Here is a 16,662-nt window from a genome sequence, read left to right as displayed (position 1 = left end):
TCCCCAATTCCCCCAATATGATGTGAAGATGATCAAGTGTTGCTTGATCACACAGGGACTGCATGCCAGGACTGCTTAAGGCACCCCAATTCTTTATATTGGGCAATAAGAATGCCTGCCCTTTGTTCCTGAGGGAAACATTATCTTTATATACTATACACTAAATAAGCCTGCTCTCTTCTCTAGAGGGAAATGTTATCTCTGTCTTCCAAAGCAGGTTCACCATGCAAACGTTCTTGAAATGGTTGACTGAAAGAAAAGCCTCTGCTTGCAAAATATTCAGAAACACAGAGATCCATAGAGAATTGTCTCCCAACAGAGATGTAATGAGTCCCAGTGTTGTTTAAACTGACTTAGGTTGGTGTTTTCTGTTACTGGCTACCGAAAGGATCCTTACTCTTCTGTACAAGAGAAAATGACACAAATCAATATCACGGAGCTAGATATATTCTCAAGTGCCTACTACAAATGCATTCTATGTGAGATGTGCATGGGGTCAATGACTTACTTTTTAAGAGTAAGGACAGACATTTTATTGTCCTTTGAAGTTACTCAAGAATGTATCCTATCCACCACTCTTACATTGACTGCTGGCTGAAGTTGAGCACTTCTCTTATCAAATAAGTTCTTTGGTTAATGCGTGGGAAGAGAACAAGAAGGAAGTGATGAAGTGGTTTATATTCCTTCACTCCTCCAGGGTGTCTCTGAAATCTTCAGAGCTGGAAGAGTGGAGATGAAAATGAAGGGATAAAGTAGGACATGCCAGTTTCTGTGTTGTTAATTTAATTGCTGAAAGGGATATTTGTCTCTCAAAGTTTTTACAATCAACAGTAAGTGTTTATATCCATGAAGTAGCCTTTTTCAATGGTTTTTCTTATATTTCCATAGAAAATTGCACAAAGTTTTGGGCACTCTAATTCCTGTGTAAAATTTGAGTTGTTACCTAGGTTGGTAAGGGATTGTAGATATTAATCAACTTCAAATTATTCTTGGAATGTGTTCTATGAAAACAATTCCTACTTTATTCAAAAGAATTCTGTTTTTCCTTGATTAAGAAAAAAGACCTTGTGGGTTTGGTTACTAAAAATGGGTTATTTACTTTTAATGAATAAAAACTGTTAAATATGATGAATATGTTAATTTTTAATGAGGCTCACACTTAAGTTTAATGAAAAGAATATAGGGATTTGAATTATAAATAGCTAGAAATACATGCTTGCTGTTTAAATTTCTCCAGTAAGGAGAAGAGCTTGTATGAGCTTGTAAGTAGCTAGAAAAAATTGCAACAACCTAGGAGAAAAATAAAAGTAAGTTTCAAGCTATTTTCTTCAAGATGAACCTTACATTGCCATATATTTCTAAGTTAAAATCTAATAAGCAAAATACTTTCGATCTATTCTTATTAATTACTTCACTCAATATTTTCTTGAAAGCACATGACCCTGTTTTGTTCCTTGCAGTGAACAAAACAAAGTTCCTGTCCTCAAGGAGTTCGCATTCAATAGATGATCAATCAACCATTCAAACCCATCTTGTCAATCAAAGTTATTCTTAGATGTATTCACTTAAAAGAAAAATGACCACAGTTGACTTGGTATGTGATAGATGGTGGCAAAAACTTGAATAAGTTACTTGTTTCTGTTTTCTTTCCTCTACTGCTTGAAATACCTGACATACAAAAACACCTGAGAACATAACATTAAAAATTGTCTAATGGGCAATTTAAAATCCTCCCCTCCCAGTCCCCAAATGTGTACTCTTTGGCAAACTCCCCAAATTCATATCAAACTGCAAAGAAGGAAACTTGATTTTTTAAAATATTTGCTTTATTTAACAGTGAGTACTGTGGTAGATTGAATTGTGGACCCTAATTTGGACATGTTTTTAATCTTAATCCATATTGTGGACTGTGGGTTTGAATCCAGTGTAAATGGACCTCTTAAAAATGTTATTCTTAGTTAAAATGTGGCCCGACTGAGTGAGAGTGGATCTTAAACCAGATTTCTGGAGGCCTTACGAATAGAACCCAGATGTCACAGAAACCAGAAAGGAGAAGGCTGTGACTTGTGACAGAAGGCAGAGATACAAGCCTAGGGATGCCAAGGATTCCCAGCAACCAGCACCAAGATGCCACAGACTCCAGGAGAAAGCAAACTGAACGGTATCCCCATTCAGTGCCTTTTCTAGCCTCAGAACTCAAATAGTCTGATTGTTTAAGACAACCTGTTGTGCAGTATTTGTGATAGCAAACAGGCATACTCAGACAACTACAAATGTATTTAAATCTGGGAATTCTGCCAGAGGGTTTAGTTTAGAATCCTGGAAAGGGCTCTACTCTGGTATTAAGGGGGATAAAGAAAGGTGTGTTAGTCGCAAGGGGAAAGATCTCTCTATGGTATCCTGAGGTGGTCCTAGTTCCCCAATGGGTGTGTAGAAGTCCGCAGATGTCTTTTGGAAGACTGTTCTATTTTGCCATTCCTGCTTAGTGGCAATGCTCCAAAATGTGTTCATCAATTGCAACGAATGTACCTCACTAGTGAAGGATGTTAATATGGGAAAATGTGGGAGGTATGGGGAGTGGGGCATATGAGAATCCCCTTTATTTTTTATGTGACATTTGTGTAATCTAAGTATCTTTTTTAAAATAAAAAAATAAACAAAAACAACAATGACAACAACAAAAATACCAGAGGTGATAAGAGAGCCAGAGTAACTAGACCAATCAACATCAGAGACCAGAGCCATGAGAACTCAGCAGTGAAGAATGCAAAGAAGACCTTTAACAGACCAAATATGAAAACTCTCCTCCTTGATATGCAGACAATCACATAAGCAGATGGGCTTCTTTTACCTCCTGGTGAAGGTTATGCAAGTTATATGGGATTAGGGGGTGGTCCAGAACAGGCAGAGAAAACCTTTGCCACAGGAGAAGAAGCCTTGAAGTGGAAAATTTGAGTTGGCTAGAGACAGGGAACAACTTGATTTGATCCCAAACTACTAGGTGGTATAAAGATTCTATTCTAATCAGAATGGTCTAGAATAAATTGTCATTAGGCAGACCTGGCAGTGCAGTGAGGTGGGGTATTATGCTACAATAATTCTGCATAACAAACCACACCAAAATACAACAGCGATCTACTTATTGTCACTCACAGGACTGCGGATGACCTGAAAGGCTCTGCTCCAGTCTTTAGTTCAGTTGGGCTTGTCTGGGTTGGTTCTGACCATGGGAAAAGACGGAGTGGCTACCTGGAGCATGCTCCTGGCATGGCACACTTTAGGGCAGTATAAGGATGAGCCAAATCTCACACACACACACACACACACATCTAGGGTCTCAGATTGCATGACATGCTCACCACCCATTGGTCAAAGAAAATCACATGACCAAACCCAAAGTCATCCAGGTGGGGAAATACATTCCATTTCAGAGGAGGTGGGGGGATGGAATATTCACTGAACAAATATTCATAATATCCGTAATCCAGTTTATTATGGTTAGACACTATTCAGAATCGAAAATATGTCTAATTATTAAGTGCAATTGTGCCCATCTGATCTGTAACTGTTTGGTTTATATCTTCTTCACGGGTTTGATATCTTGGTATTTAAAAGAATCTACTATGCTATGTTTCACTTGAGAGTTTGGTGCTTCTTTATATTAAGACTTTTGGGAGGATATCGTTGTACACTACAGATTCATTGGAATGTTATTTTTATCTTGATTATGGAACATGACTATCAGTTGGTGCTAGGGAAAAAATCTACTATTTTTTTCTAGTGTTCTCTCCAAAATGGTAATCAAAGCCTTAAATTGTATATTTTTCATTTCTTCTTATTTGATGGTCTTGTATCTTCTGCTTTTTCTTTTAAAATATCTGAAGGCACATGCATAAAAAGAGTTTGATGAAAAAATGATTATTAGTAGTGCTCGTTAATTATATTTTCATTACATAGAACAGGTCAAGGATCTTTCACACCTAATTTTAGTAAAGCATTTCTGTATATCCAGGTGTCTAAAACTTCTAATGAAAAGACAACTGACCTGCAGAGCTCTCAGTTGTGTCTACCAGTGCTGGATGGGATCCCAGAGGTTGTCTAAAAACACCCTGAGAAGGGTCCATCAGCTCCTCTCATTCCCCTTTGTTGGCAGTTTTGAAGCAGGTATCCAGAATGCTCAAACATGGCTTTTAAAAAACCAAAGTTTCTTGGTGATCTAAAAGCTGCAATCTCTTGGTGTCATGTTACAAACCAAAACACAAACGTGTTAGGAAGTAGTTATATCACAAAATGTTTAGTTAAAAAACAGAAAAGTTGTCAAGACCATGGACATTGGCTCATGAATATCTGGGTTCCCATCCCACTCCTACTGCTTGCAAAATGGTGTGATGCTCCACACTTGCCATCCCTGTCTGTAAAATTAGACTGCTCTTATGTACTCCACAGAGTGTTTGATATTTGAGCAGATGCATGTAAAATATTTCACACAGGTCTTGACACATTCTAAATCCTAAATATAATCTTATTGGTGTATGACCATTTCCCCCATTGATTTGATAATAAATCTCTGTCCAAATTCTGATCCACTAGCATTGCAATTCTAAGTGCAGCATGTGGGAAATTTGATGGGGTAAGTCTTGTGAAAATGCACCATTAAGCATTTTTATGGAATGTTTGAATTGAAATGAAGCCAATTCTATCCTGGAGTAGACAACCTTACCCTCCACTTGAAGGATATTTTGGCATAAATATTTATTTAAACTCTACCATGTGCACAGGGCTTAAGCTTCTTTGATAGCACTTGTAACTGAAGTTACATGAGCTTATGGTCTATATACTAAATCGGGGCTGCTCAGATTGCAATCTCATCATTATACTCAAACTTTCTGACAACTACTTGCATTGCTGGGCCTTACGGCCTGGACACTGGGCCGCCTCAACTTAAAGTCTAGTCCTTACATCTGCCAATCATTCCTCCCACATCCCTCAAAAAGAGAGATGGCAAACAAAGTTAGCATGTGTGTATTCTTTTAAAGAAAATTAGACTGCTCTGAAATATTTTAAGGAATGGCCATTAGAGATGAGAGTGCAGAGTTCCCTATTGCCTAAAACAATAGCTCTTAGATGGCAATACTTCCAAGGAATATAAATATCGTTTAAACAAAGTTTTGTTGTTATTTTATTTTTCTTTCCAACAGCAGACATTCTCAAATCTCTTTTAATGCTTATGTTCATGGTACTTTCCAAGAGGGGCTCTCCAACAGCCATGGGGTTCTTTGTTTTTTTAATGGAAAAGCATCTTCACAGCATCAGGGTCTCTCTTTGGAGAAACGATGACTTATTGGATATGTTCCTAGGAAAATGCTGATAATCTGACCCCTCCCTTCTCTTCAACCACATATATAGATACACTTCAGTTTTCCTTCCTCTTTAACTCTCAGTGCTTCAATTATCCAAGACTGGCTAGGGTTTTTTGCAATTGTGTTCCTTTTGTACATTGCTGCTTCGGCTAGTATATTAGTCAGGATTCCCCAGGGAAACGTAACAATCATAATATAATAAATGTTAGGTTTATTATAGGAATTGGCTCTCTTGACTGTAGGGACTGACAAGTTTGAATTCCATGGAGCAGGTTGCAAGTTGGAAACTCCATGGAGGTGACATTGAGTTCTCCAGGGGAAACTATTAGTTGGGAACTTGAGGGTGAATTCCCTTGAGAAGCCAGCTGGATACAATAGAGATACAAGTTCTTTCTTACTGCTGCAATCTTCAGGCTTCCTTTTAAAATCATTAACTGATTGGATGAGGAAACTCCTCTCATTCCTGAAGACAGTCTCCTTTCTTGATTGTAGATGTAATGGGCCATAGATGTTATGAACTAACTAACAATTTACATCCATGAAATATCTTCACAGGGAAAATCAGGCCAGTGCTTGCTTGACCCAACAACTGGACACCATAACTTAGCCCAGTTGACATGTGGACTTAGCCATCAGAGCCTGAGATAGCATTTCATGAAATGTTCATGTGATGATACCTCGATTCCTCTTTATCATCTAAGACTTTCCTCAAGCTTCAGATTATCTGTAACTTTTTTCTCATTGCCCCTTTTAACTTGTGCCTCCATGATGTACCATAGAAATAATTCTGTGACAGCAACTTTAAAAAATATATTGCCCTTATTTGTCTGTATCAATTTTCTAAAGTCCAGCTCACTTCGGATTCCCAGACATAAGCTCAGCAGTGAGCATGAAGTTGGTGTTCCTGAAATACTTATGCATTGTTGACTAAATGAAAGGGTGGAATTAATGAAATAATGTGAAATAAAAATACATTTTTTTCTCTAGATTTGTCATTGGACATTTGTGGTTCAGGGATGGCCCATGGAGTTCCTGATTCAAACTTCTGTATTCACCTTTCTAGCTAAAGCTTTAAATAAGATAAATTTCCTTACCTTGAAAACATGATCAAATATAGTCTCTGTCCTCATAGGATTGTTGTCTAGATAACCCTAGCTGATACTTGGAAATGCTTGAGCACCATGAATCTAAACTCTTTGCTGAGGTGCCCGAAAGCAAACACCTAGGTGGGCATTTTGATTTGGGGGGAAAAGACATCACAAAAAAAACCTAGATTCATAGATTCAATGTTAGAAAACACTATATGATTTTTGATGATGCCATATATTTGTGGAGCTGGGTTTTGATGGTGGTTGTGATAAAAGCAAGTCACACAAAAATCAGTGGGGAACAGGAAATGAGGCTGGTGATGTTAAAACTGGTTCTACATTTTGAGAAGCTGTGTGATGCCTAGAATGTGCACATGATATTGGAGTATGCACTTTTGAATATTTTAGAATGAAATAAAAATATGATTTTTGTTCAACTTTTGTGAGTTGTTTTTTTTCAAATGGTGACTAATTTGTTAAATACAAATAGTTATTAAGGTATTTGGACCTAACTATTTAACAAATGGAATGGTTAGGTATTTCTTTTGGCCTAGTGGTACCATGAAAAATTTCTGAAACACAGAGGGCTCCAGGAAATGAGAATGTGTAAGAACCTCTGTCAATAACCTGATGGCTATTGTGACAACTCAATGAAAATTAGCTAATTTGCTGGGGCAATTTATCTAGATGACAATTTATGCTTTGTTCTTTCTGTATTTTCCCTTCTTAATTCATTTCTTTCTAAGAATGCATCGCTGAACCTGGATTTGGGAAACTCTGAATGTCAGAGTAAAATCTTTCATGTAGAGGGCTTCCAAGTATGACTTTGAAAGCCCAAGGATATCATGACAGGTATCTCAGAGAGAAGAGGGAGGAGTGTGCTTTTGAGGGGAGGATTGACTCAATCATTGGACAGAGGTGGAAGTCTGTAGGCCCTTGAATAGTAAGGAGCTACACTTGCCCCCTTGAAGTTCTCCAGAGAGGTAGATATGAGAGGAAATTTTCTTCTACTTTTAAAGGCCAGTAGTGTTTCTTGTGTATCTCTGGATTATAGAATAAGAGTAATTCAGGGCATCCCTGAAAGTGTTCTGTTCTCTGTATGCCTGCATATTCTACTCTTCTCACATGGAGACTTCGGCAACATCTTTAACAAATAATAACATGTACTGAACTCTTCTTGTGTTTCAAGCATTTGGCTAAATTCTTCACATGTACTATTTCTCATACTAACAAACTATGAGTTAACATGCAATTACTAAGCACATTAAAATAACAAAATCTAAGAGAAGGTACCTGACTTGTCCCAGGCCACACAACTACCTAGTGGCAGAAAACGGATGGAAACCCAGGTCAGCTGGTTTCTGAAGCCCATGCTCATGCTGGATATTGGTGAGGAAGCTTCTTGCAAGTGGGAGAAAGCCACTCCTAACTTGTCTATACTTAAGAGACAAACAGTTGTCTATTGGCACAGCAACTGAAAGGTTCAGGGATGAGGTTTGGGTCCCAGTTAGATTCAGGTATTCAAGAGTTAGAATTGGAAATCTACCCCCCATGTGCTCTGGCTGGATGATTCTCTGTGCCAGCTTCATTTTTGGGAATTTATGTCCATAGGAGGCAACATGGCCTCCAGCTTACGAAGACAATTCAGCAGATTGTTCTTCTTTCCTTATAGCTCCAACATAAGCTGCAGAATGAATCTCTTTGTCCAGGTATTGTCAGCACCTACAATGTAACAATCTCAGGGTGATCATGGAAATGAAATATGCCAATTGGCTAGATGTGTATTGCCTGTTCATCCCTCCATCAGGAAGGATTCCGCCCTACCTGTACCATATGGATTGAGAGTGAGGGGAAATTTGTTTCTCAAAAGAAAGTCAAATTGTATAAATCAAAAGAGAAAGGGTGCTGACAGACAAAACACAACAGCTGCTCAAATTAAGTATCTATCTATTTTTTATAAATAGAATATCTTGAGATATTATACCCATTTTAGAGATGAGCAAAGTATGTTAACATTCCTAGAATCATCTAGATTTGGCACACATTGTTGCTGTGGTTTCCCCTTGTTGCTGACACTAAGACTTGTTTTTTTATTCTGATACAATGAGAAAAAAAAGGTGCTAGAAATTTGTCAAACAAAACACCCCGAACTGGTGTTGAGGTTCTGCCAAGGGAAGCAAAACCACATCTTCATCTTGAACTCTATTCAGTTACTGGGATGGAGGAGAAATATCCTTAAGCAGCATGTGGGTGTTTACCTGCTTGTGGACTGGATGCTCTCTTGGCTGGGGTGCTTCGAAGCACTTATAATAACTCCTCTGCATGGAAACTAACTCTACTAGGATTCAGTTGCCATGCAACTGCATGGTATTTCTCCATAATACTGCCTTTCCTATGATTACAGAGTGAGGCTTTTATAGTCATAATAATACCTTACACTCATGCCAGGCCTTTTACATAAGAGGATCCCAATAGGGCGAATAGAGTCACTCTTTATGTAAGCCTTTTCACCAAGCACTAAAAATACTCATGCTTCCAATTTAGCTACGTGGCAGCCATCCTCTCTCAGTTAAAATATACAATAGATATTTTGGCAGGAGATGATACGAAGGATTACTCATCAGATATACAATGTGGAAGATATTTAGGTGGGCATAAGAGAGGCATCTCCATTAGAGAACACTTTGGGTACTGCGTCAGGGATGATCCTATGCTGACAGGTATTTTGGGGGTGCCACTATTTCAGGGCCTGGAAGAGGTTTGATTGTTTCTGCTTTTTGTAACTGAGGCAAGCAATTGAAAAGCGAATTGAGTCAGACTTTATTGAGTGAATCAGCGCTCCCAGGTCTTAAATAAGTATTTAGAATGAGGCAGTCAGGGTTGCTTCATTGGAGTACCACTTAGCATTTGTTGGAGAAAATCACTCTACATTCCACCCAGTGAGCAGTTACTCACCTGGCAGGAGACCACCCATTATTTTTAATCCCTTAATCAGAAGCTTTCAGAACTTTAGGTGTAATTATCAAGGAAACAATATTCTCTCAGAAAACAAATACTTTGTAGAGCTCCCTGGCAAACATACCGATCAACATTTTAAATAAAAACAACCCTGATAGAAGGGACCAAAACAAAACTAATTTGTTCTTAATTTTAATTAGGTAGCTAAAAGCGTTACAAAAAATAATTGGACAGGACAAGCTTTATTTGCAGTAACAAGGTAATTTTTTTTAGGATGTCTTCTAAAAACCCCTATCTTCTGTATACCACCTACTTTTGGGAACTTCTTTCTTCTCACTCCCATTATGAAGACCCAACAATGCTAGTATTATTTAAATGGTGACTTCCTGTCATAGTTGTTGGGTATCAATTGTCTTCTATTATTCATATTCTTCTTCTTCTTCTTTTAATAATAGGCTCCTTAAAATTTATGTGGATAGATAACTTTCCTATTTAGGATATTTTTTCTAGTTTTCCTTGCAGCTAGGTTTGGCTATGAGTATAAATTCAGAGTCACAGGGTGTGATTAGAAGGGATTCACGCGTCCTTCAAGTCATGCCCTTGAAGGGACTGCTGTGTCAATCCCTTTCCTCCTTCTCCCCTGAAACTTTAAACTTGCACAGTCTCCCTCTCTGTGGTGATGCCTGTGAGCTAGGAAGTTTGGGTGCTATTGGTAGTCATGTTTCCTGCTATTGAGAAATATCTAATCTGTGTTGAAAGAAAAAATAAAGCCAAGATGGTGCAAATGGACAGGGAGAGAGAAAAAGTAAAGTTTGCATGTAAGCCCTGGAACTGATGTGCCTTCACTCCTTCCACCATTAATTGTTCAGGTCATCCCACGACAAGGAAATATACCATCCCATTTTTCTAATACCTCCCCTCTCTCTTCCAGGTGAGTTTAAGTCTGATTTCTATCATAAACAAGAACTCTTATTCCCAAAAAAGATGCACTCATAGCATTAGTGGTTTACCTTGTGAATATATTGTCATGGCCTTGCCTCATTATGATCCCAAGCACCATGTTTTAATGGAGAGGGAAAAAAAATCATATGTAAACCCTTCAAAGTGACTTGAGGTGAAAACGTGGGAGAAATATCAACTTATCAACCAAACACTGAGGATAGAATGATTGCACTGTTTTCTAGGTTTATCTATGCATCTTAGAAGGTATAGTATAGAATAAAGTCTTCCAATCAGTCAAATACTTATTTGGGTTGTAAAAATTATTTTTTTTGCATATGATTATTAGTTGACACTTTCAGTATAGGACATGAGAATTAAGAGAAACCAATAGCTTTCAATGGCTTTAATCTTTCAAAATGTAAAAATTCCTTATAGCAAAATATATCTATTAAAAATACAATTAATTGAAGTGGTTAAAAAACTGCCAAATGCAAGATAATATAAGTAGCTTTAAATAGAATAATCTACTTTTAAAATAAATGTGAAGTTTATTTAATATTTTATAAAGGACTTCAGATTAAAATAGGTTATATGTATTCATTGCTTTGGGTTTTGGTTTTGGTTTTGGTTTATTACAGCATACCCTCATTTGTGTGTTTTCTATTAACATGGATAGAAAATGTAATCAATATAGACAGTGCTATGAACATTTAAAATGGAATAAATGTGTTTATTCAAAATAAACATGGTATTAAAAATCAATTGCAGTTATACTGGATTTTACTCTTAATGATGCAGCCATATTTGACTATTTTCCCCATTCTAACTCTATGTAATAAAAAGTAATTTAAAGCTTCAAGATGTATATATTTGTATATTTTCACACTGACATTCAAGCAAGTGGATTTAAAATCATGGTGGTGCATCAACTTTATTTGAGAACTCAGAGATTCACACTTTACATTTAAGAGTTACTGAAGTTGACTCTTTTCAAGGTATGTTTTATATTCTTGGGACTATTGTTTTAACAGGGTCAGAAAGAGTTTAATAAATATTCACAATGTTATGTCAATAGCAGGAATACAAGTTAAACAGAGTTCCACAAAATTTATTTCAACTTAAACAGCAGCATACACTTTGTAGTGAGATGTTCAGTACATGATTTCTCAGGTGAATCCACCTGTGATCACCCCTAAGCACAAAATATTATTTCCTAGGTGAAAAGCTAGAAATTTGTTTGCATCTACTCCAGTGTCTGTCCATCAAGGTCTTCTTTCTGGGGAAAAAAGCACCAAATGGTGAGTCAAAATATTAGATTCTGACCATTGATATAACACAGATGGACTTTGTGACCTTCCACAAATTATAAATTTTTTTCTGCCCTCGAGTTCTTTTCTTGTAAAATGAAGACATTGGAAGAATTAATTTTATGACTCTGTTTTATGCTATATGGTTTTATATAATATGGTTTTCTTGTGACAATATTCATATACTTTTGATATGGTTGCATTTTATTTGTATAATAAGTTATTTATATCATCTATTTTACTATCAGGGAATAAAATCATAAGTATATTAAAATGACTTGTCCAACCATAAGGTGAAAATCTAACAGAGTTCTTGAGACTCTACCTGGCTCTGAGTTAAACTGTAAAAGTCTTCTGATTTCTACATTCCATTCTCCTCCTATCTCAAAAACTCCCCACTGGATGCCTACGTCTTCACAAAAATTTGGTCATTTCAATTCACTGTTTTATTTTATCTCTGCTATTTATAGCCATACTTGATGGCAATAGGAAATAAAATATTTATTAATAATAAATTAGAAATTGCCCCTCCCTATTCTATAGTTCTCATCCTTCAAGAAGTATTTATTAAATGACTGCTGAACGTAGCCTCTGGGACAGGTAGTCACTGGGTATTTATGCAATCTTTTTTTTTTTTTTCAAAAATCAGCTTTTCACATTTTCTTAACTCTGATAATTATGAGTTGGTGGGCCTGGTTATCTGTACTTCACCCAGATAATTTCACTAATCTCTTAAACTTGAACTCATAAATAAATGTGACCTAATCTTGGCAACTTAGTTGACCCACTTTCATTCTTGACTTTTTTCTATAACTAGTATCCTTCATTTCCCATTTCTCTGTACACCTTGACCATTTGCCATTCTGTTACACTTTTCATTTCCTTCAACCATACGAAGCAGAATACAAACATTAAAATTTGAAGATATGTACAAAAATATGGTTTTCATAGTTATAAATTAATAAACAAAGTTGTCTCCAAATTTCATTTCTACGGTTTTATCAGGGTTTCCATCTTCTCACATACGCATTGACCATAATAATACGGGACTATAAAAACAGGATTTATTTTTATTTTCAGAGGCCTAGTTAGAATTAGAAAAATTATTCAACTATTTGATGTCCCACTAGTCAGAATTCACCTGTAAATGAACACAAATACCTCAGCATTCAAGAAAGTGCCTAAATGAATAAAGAAGAGAATTTCAGAATCTTTTGTGCCTCAGTTGGGCAACTCATTTGGGGAAAGGGCTCTTCTTAGTGCTCACAGATGAATTCTATACACAAAAAATTGGGGCTTCCAACCACGAAACTCCGCAATGCCCTTTACCCTTCTTTTTACAAAGTCCTGAAACACCTTCAATCAGAATTCCATTCAGTGCTTAGAAATAAGGCTGGAATGTAAGGGGCCTGAAGACATACTGATTTTCCCTTGAAATGTAAATAACTGCCAGTATTTTAACAAATATTTATTGAGGGACTACTCAAGCAGGAATCTTTCTGAATATTGGGAAGTAAACTGAAAAATAAAGGCGAGGTCCCTGCTTTCCTAAGGTTTTAATATAATGGCAGAGACCATCAGCAAATAATTAATAAATACTAAATAGTTTATTAAGATAACATACAGTAAAAATGATTTAAAGGAAAGAGAGTAATATATGTTTTACCAGGTATAGGCATTTTGCAGATATTAACTCATTTAATTATCACAACTCTATGAAATAGTTACTATAACTTTTCCCTTTTACTAATGAGGAAGCTGAGCTTCAGAGAAGTAAAAAAGTTGCCCACAACCACATCAAGGATGCCCCTCAGATATCTTGGGGAAGAACTTTTCAAGTAGAGGGAATTGAGAGTGCAAAGCTGGAACAGACAGCAGATTCTCTCTTGAGCAAAAACTTTAGGACTCAGGGAGCATGCAATAGGCACTTGGCTGGGAGTACAGAATAGAATTAGCATGGGTAGACTCTAAGTGATTTCTAGGGTCACCAAAAATCCAGCTGGTAATTTTAGCCAAGGCCCGCCTGATAGTTTTCAGATCCTAACATATTTCATTGATGATTTCTCCTTTGAACAAAGTCAGTTTTACTCCTGGATTACATTAGAGACATGACACTTGAGTGTTCTCAGCCTTCTGGGAAAAGAGCAGAAATAAAGTCTATGAATGAAAACAAAGCATTGAGAACTAGAGAGAGTACTAATCTTGGATCCTGAAGAAGCTGTGCTCTTGGGCAAGTTGCTTAACTTTCTGAGTTTCAATTTACTGATCTGTTTAAAGAAGGGTTTAGACTGTATTATCTCTCTCTAAATTTCAGTTTAAATTTGACCTCAGAATAATGACTGACTGCTCAAAAAGGAAACTATAGCACAACTAAATTAAACGTTTTACAAGAACACCTTGCCTTTTGAACCATAGTCATTCTAGAGATAAGGTGTTTAGGAAAGGGTGGCAGACTTGGCCCAATGGATAGGGCATCCGCCTACCACATGGGAGGTCCCCGGCTCAAATGCCAGGGCTCCTTGACCCATGTGGAGCTGGCCCATGCACAGTGCTGATGTGCACAAGGAGTGCCCTGCCACACAGGGGTGTCCCCTGCGTAGGGGAGCCCCATGTGCAAGGAGTGTGCCCCATAAGGAGAGCCGCCCAGCGCAAAAGAAAGTGCAACCTGCCCAGGAATGGTGCCGCACACATGGAGAAATGACACAACAAGATGACGCAGCAAAAAGAAACACAGATTCCCGTGCCTGACAACAGCAGAAGCCGACAAAGAAGATGCAGCAAATACACACAGAACAGACAACGGCAGGGGGGTGGGGGTGGGGAGAGAGAAATAAATAATAATAAATACATCTTTAAAAAAAAAGATGTTAGGAAAGATACTCTTGAATTTATTATTTTTATTGATTATTAGGCTTTGAGTGAGAATTCGTACTTCATTCCTTACATTATTGATAAATATACCATGACCTCTTTCATCTGCCTTAAAATTCCCTCAAATAACTATATTTGTATTAACTAACCGAAGTAAGGAGATAGGCTAAGAGAGAATGTATTGTAGGCTGCAGCTTTCATTTGTTTCTTCCTCTGTTCTCTCTAATTACTGATGGGTATTTTCAAATACTTATTAACTCTGTGTGAGCTTAAATAAGACTACAATGCCCCTATTCAGGCAAGACAGGCTGCAACATTTTATGTGGCAGAAGTTGAAGAAGCGGGCAAGTCTTGGCTTAGTATCAGGTAAAGCAGTCGTAGCAAACCAACCTGTCCCCAGACTTGAAGGATATAATCACCTTAGCCCTGTTTTAAATATTTTCTTTAATCAGTTGTTTTTCCATCTGCAATCCCCTACTTGCTTTTCCCCAAATCCCATCTGACCAATATACTCACACAGACTTTTAAATTTTTATCGCTTTGTTGCAGATATTGCCAACTCGGTAATGCACTGGTGATATTCCCATTTCACAAATCCCAACCCAGTCTTCTCATTTTAAAAATAAATGGAAAGCCAAATGTTCCAAGGGTCCTCTTGTCGGGGAGTTTTATAAAGGTAGACTTCTACATTTCAAAAAAAAAATCATATGAAATTATAACAGGAAGTATATGCTTATTGGAGAAAACTTATAATGCATACATCTATGAAGAGAAAAGTAAAAAAGAAAAAATAATTCTGCTACCCAAATATAAACACTGTTCTCCTGTACTAGACTTTTGCCCCTGCCTATAGTAGCTCTGTAACCTTAGATGTTACCTTTAGATAACTTAAACGTTTTCTTCAACTTTCTTATTTGGAAAATAAGAGGAATTGGTGTATCTATCTCGTAAGATCATTGTGGGGATTTACTGAGTTAAGTTAATAAAGGAGCATAGTAAGCACTATGTATGTATGTGATAGCTATTACTATTTTTATTATACTATTATTATGTTTGTGCATGAGTATTATTTGTGTATACAAACAGACTATGTTATGTTCTTTCCTACGTAATTTAGCAATTCAACATACATTAGTGCAACATCAGTTATGCACAAGACACTGCTGGAATGTAGAGAGGAGCAAGCACATGTAAGATACCTGCTCTTGTGGGGCTTGCATCTTTGTGAGGAGAAACTGACCAAATTAAGGCAGTATTAAAAATATATACAAACATATGTGTGTACCTGTTTATGTAAAGAAGACATCAAATGGTGCTAAGAGCTTTACAGAGAAATCAATCTGGATGATATGATAATGACTGACCAGGGTGTTTTTTAAATTCGATTGAGGAGAAGGAAGAGAATATAATAGATGTGAGAAAGAGGGCCAGGCCTGAGCCTGGGTCCAAGGGCATTTCAATAATCAGAACCCAAGCAGAGAAGAACATCAACAAAGGAGACCAGGAAGAAGTCACTGAAGCAAGAGGAAAAACACTGTGTCATGGAAGCTAAGAGAAGGTCATGTTTCCAGTGTAACGGCAAAGGAAGAGAAATGACCATTGGACTGAATAATATGAAGCTAATGAGAGATCTTGGCAAATGACATACTATTGGTTATCATTCCATGTACCGCTTATGATCACTATTAGTACTTCCGCTACAAAAAACAGTCAACATTTATTGGCACTTATTATATACTTGACACAGTTTTTTGACATATATTTTACCTAAATTAACTAATTTAATTTTTATAATAGTTTAATGAGTTGGTACTAGTATTATTGTCATTTTTCAGATCAATAAACTGAGAAAGGGAGAAATTGGGTAGTTGCCCATTGTCACACACTTAGGACATAGGGGTGCACAATACACAAGCACGGCAGTTCCTGTCCAGATAGTGCCTTAACTCTCTTTCCAGTATTCACATTCCCATAAATGAATACAGATTAATTTTGTAATTTTAATTGCCAGGGCATAATAATTTATTTTAAATTCTCCTATCTTTGAACATGCATGAAGTTTTCAAATGTCTGCTCTTACAAGCCATGAATGACCTCAAACAGATAGTACGATAAGCTTATTATGTCCTTAAAGTA

The sequence above is a fragment of the Dasypus novemcinctus genome, chromosome 7, assembly GCF_030445035.2.
Source record: "Dasypus novemcinctus isolate mDasNov1 chromosome 7, mDasNov1.1.hap2, whole genome shotgun sequence".
Classification (NCBI taxonomy): domain Eukaryota; kingdom Metazoa; phylum Chordata; class Mammalia; order Cingulata; family Dasypodidae; genus Dasypus; species Dasypus novemcinctus.
This window is presented reverse-complemented; position numbering follows the sequence as displayed.